At 35.5% G+C, this 4,358-nt stretch overlaps 1 pseudogene; it reads right to left on the bottom strand.

Moving 5' to 3' along the window:
• Nucleotides 1-3,039: 3,039 nt before the first annotated feature.
• LOC100069479 (olfactory receptor 13G1-like) lies at nt 3,040-3,970 on the bottom strand (annotated as a pseudogene).
• Nucleotides 3,971-4,358: the final 388 nt, after the last annotated feature.

Below are 4,358 nucleotides of genomic sequence, written 5' to 3' on the forward strand. Positions count from 1 at the left end.
CCACAGACGCAGGGATGATTCAACATCTACAAATCAAACGATGGTCTCCTTTTTGGCATTCTCTCTTTTTCAATCCAATTTTATTTCACCATTATGTTTGTGATTCCAAATCTGTACTTATGATAAATTTCTTGATAGGCATTATTATTAACTGACATAATATGAGCACCTCTTTCCTTCTCCATGTATGTTAACTTAAGGTTTGTTCAAAGATGCCAAGTCCCTCCTTTCTAAATCTATTCTTCCAATATGTACTTACAGCTTGAGATGGTGCAGTGGTATGGCCATGGCCAATATGATGTAAATGCATGATTATGGCTGAGTGATTCTTAATTTAAAAAAGCGTCATGACACACACTTTACATATCTTACTATTTTGTCAATTATACCTCAATAAATCAGAAAAAAAAAGTTAAAAAATAATAGCTAAAGACTTATTTGCCCTGTGTCATCTCCATCTTTATCCTTCATTCTGCTTGGGTCATGAGTGAGATGCTTGGTAATGTAGAAGCCATTCATGACCCTAGAGAAGACAAAGTTGAATGGCAGAACAAGAAACTGGAAGGAGCCTCATTCTTTGTTGGTATCATTGAGCTGCCGCAGACACTATTGACTGTCTAAAACCTGACTTCCATTGCATTCAGCATAAGTCTCCTCATTGATTTAAAAGGACTGAAGTACTATCATCTGTTATTTATAGTTAAATATATTAGAGACTTAACAAAAAATTGCCCTACAACTGCACTCACTAGAACAAGATTTTTCTCCAGAGAAATCAGAAATAACCTATATGAGGCCCAAACCCAGACTGGCTGGCTCATGATCACAGTGTTCTAAGTGTACTAGGAAGATCATTATGGAATATTAAGTATACATTACGCCAAGTACTAGATACAGTGAAGGGCAAATCCATTATATACCCTAGTTCTGCCCATTGTACAATCACATAACAACAAATAAATGGCACAAAATACTCAAATGACTATTGAAATCTTACTCTTAAAATTAAAATGATCAATGGGTGTATAATTTAAGCTGGATGTTTGCACTTTTAGGTAAAAGTATCTGTGAAAGAAATATGAACATACAATTTGAACTTTCCACAGCCTGTAGTCTCTTGTAGGGATCTTACACCTTCTAGACAACTAGCAGCACACAGAGTTCTCTTCTGTGTCTATGGCTATGAGGTAGATGTGTCAGTGTAATGGGTTAGGTAGAGAATCACACAAGATAGTCCAAATATCCGGTATTGATGTGGTGGGTGCGTATATATATAATGAAATACAATGTTCAATGCTATATTCAGCAAGAATAATGTGGAAGCCAGAGTGGAATAAGCTATGAGAGCAAGAATCCCAGAATTAGCTTACTTTTAAAATTTTCCCCTTAAAATAAAAAATGCGAATGAAAACAAATTTGAATGTTTCACATGATAGTCTAACAATTTTAAATTATACTTATAGCTGCCTAATTTCAAAATAAAATACACATTCAGACAATTCTTTTATATTTATTCTTTAGAAAGGAATTAACCTATGTTATTGATTTGACTTCTATATGGCTTTTTTTTTGACAAAGAGAGCATAATGGAGAAGTTCTTTATTAAGTTCATTTTAAAGAAGTGAGAAAAAAAGCAGTCTCTGACAGCTGTCTACTCTGCTTATCTGGCTAAACACCTAGGTCATAGTGTTCTCCTGTTGATTGCAAAATAAACAAACTCACACAATATCAGCATCAGAAAAGTTCCTCATGAAAGAGGAAGATAGAAAAAAGCCCCTCTGTTGACACGTCTGAGCTGACATGAAAATAATAACACATCCCAAACCTCAGAAATTACCAATATCTCCTTTTCCCATTTAATACATTTGATTGCTGCCTCTTTAGCAATTGCAGCTTAGCGATGTTTATTCTTTCTACCTTCCAGATAAAATTACCCTTATTTTCTGACATGATCCAATCTAGTAAAAATCCCCCTTTTTTGTTCTTTTCCCATATAGCCAACACAATCACAAATAAGTCCATGTCAGCACCCTCTTACTGACACATGATGTGCTGTCTCCTTTATGCAATAAATCAACTCATTCACCTAATCACGTGTTTCTGGTATTCTTCAGCTGGAGGGCATTGAGAATAGTTCTTCTGTTTCCTTGTATTAGGTATTAATTTACTTAAAATTTGGCATTAAATGTTATATAAAAGTAATAATATATGGTTCTTGTATTTATAGATTGAAAAACCTAATGCAGGCAATAATGACATTAACTACATTTTTTCAATAATAGTATGAGAATACTATTATTCTCATCTTTTAATTTTTTCAAAAATAATAGTATGAGAAAATCTTGCTCTTATTTTACAAAATATATTACAGTGGAATCCTGATTATAACATGGATGTTAAAGCAAAACTGTAATGCATGTGTCACAAACATGTCTCACAAAGATAGAATGTACTTTCTTGTTACATAAATGGTGGACATGATTTGATTTATAAAATTGTTAACTCTAGAATATTAGAAATAATATTTATTTTTTGTAGAGGTAAATGTTTGTATACATGGATCTATAAGAATTAGAAGTTATGCATATATATTTTAGAAATACATTGGTATATAAATCATATTTTATGATGTAATTTATGATATATCTTATGTCATATATTTGTGTTATGTTGTATATGTATTACATTACAAATTTTGTAAAAATGAAAAGTATGAAATTGTAGAGATGATGAGGAGGTCAGGAACAGAATAGGAAAAAGAGAAAACACTTTCATCTACTGTGATTGGTTTTTAAAGTTTACATGAAAAAATTTAATAACGTGTGGAATGATAAGTATAAATTACTAGTGAAATCATAAGAGAATAAGTGCATTTTGGAAATAAGGAGCTAGGGAAGTGATTTACAGTGGAGTGAAACATTCTTGCCCTTAAGAGATAACAGGAAAAGTTGAAATGGAAATAACTGAAACATCAGTAAAATCTGAGATGTTCTAGCAGACAATTCTAAAGTAGAGTAGTGATGCACCCCCTTGAAACCATTAATGTTTCAGAAATGAAAAGACTTTCTTAATCCCTTTCTGCATCTCCTTGTTCCGGAAACTGTATACAACGGGGTTCAACGTGGGGGTCACAAGAGTATAGAGTGCAGCTACCACCTTGTCTCTTTCAAATGTGTAGCTGGAAGCAGGGAGGACGTAGGTGTAGATTACAGGCCAATAGTAAAGGGACACCACTATGAGGTGGGATAAGCATGTCGAAAAGGCCTTTCTCTTGACTGCTGCTGTGCAGATGCGGAGAATGGCAGCGATGATAAAAGCACAGGAGATGCAGGTGAGGGTGAAGTTGCCCACTGCCAGGGTAATATAGACCATCTGCAATATAGACCATCACCTCATTGACTTTCACAGGGCTGCAGGACAAAGACAGCAGTGGGGGTATCTCACAGAAGAAGTGGTCAACGGTATTTGGTCCACAGAAGGTCAGCTTCAGGATGAGACCTGTGTGTACCCAGGAATTGGTTACTGCAATAGCCATGACAATGCTGAGTAAGGCCATGCACATATGGTGGTTCATGACAGTGCTGTAGTGAAGAGGGAAACAGATGGTCACATAGCGGTCATAGGCCATGGTGGTGAAAAGAACCATCTCAGCTCCCAGGGACCATGTAAAGAAGAAGAGCTGGGACATGCAGCCTCCATATGAAATGGTCCTTCCTGATGTTAACATGGCCCCAAGCATCTTGGGTATTATGCTTGTTGTGCAGATGATGTCTACAATAGCCAGTGACAGAATGAGAACATACATGGGGGTATGTAGTGTGGTGTTATAGATTATGGCAATGACAATGATCAAATTGCCAAGAAAAGCCACAAGATAGATAAGGAGAAAGACAATGAAGAGAACTCCCTGGAGTTCAGGATTTTGGCTGAGCCCCAGAATCATAAACTCAGTTATAATACTGTTATTCATATTGCTTTGGTGATTAAATGGCAGACATTGCAGAGAGTGAACATATGGGAATTAAAGAAATCTGAATGCCATTATAAGATTGTGTGTGTGTGTGTGTGAATGAAGTGATTTGGGTATTGATTTGACGCAACTTTGTAGCAGAAATTCCTTTATGATGGACTTTGGTCTTCCAGGCAATATCCTCTATTCTCAAGATCCATACCATTTTCTGATGCATATTCTTCCATTAATGACTCCAGTAAACAGAAGCCTGTGGTTGAGAAGAAAAATAATAGAAAAATAAATGTCTTCAAATATTTCAATATTATCATTTTGAGTTGAAACTTGCCTGAGCCTAAGTTACATTCATTTACACACACACACACACACACACACACACACACACACA

This window comes from Equus caballus, chromosome 16, assembly GCF_041296265.1.
Source record: "Equus caballus isolate H_3958 breed thoroughbred chromosome 16, TB-T2T, whole genome shotgun sequence".
In the NCBI taxonomy this organism is placed as follows: domain Eukaryota; kingdom Metazoa; phylum Chordata; class Mammalia; order Perissodactyla; family Equidae; genus Equus; species Equus caballus.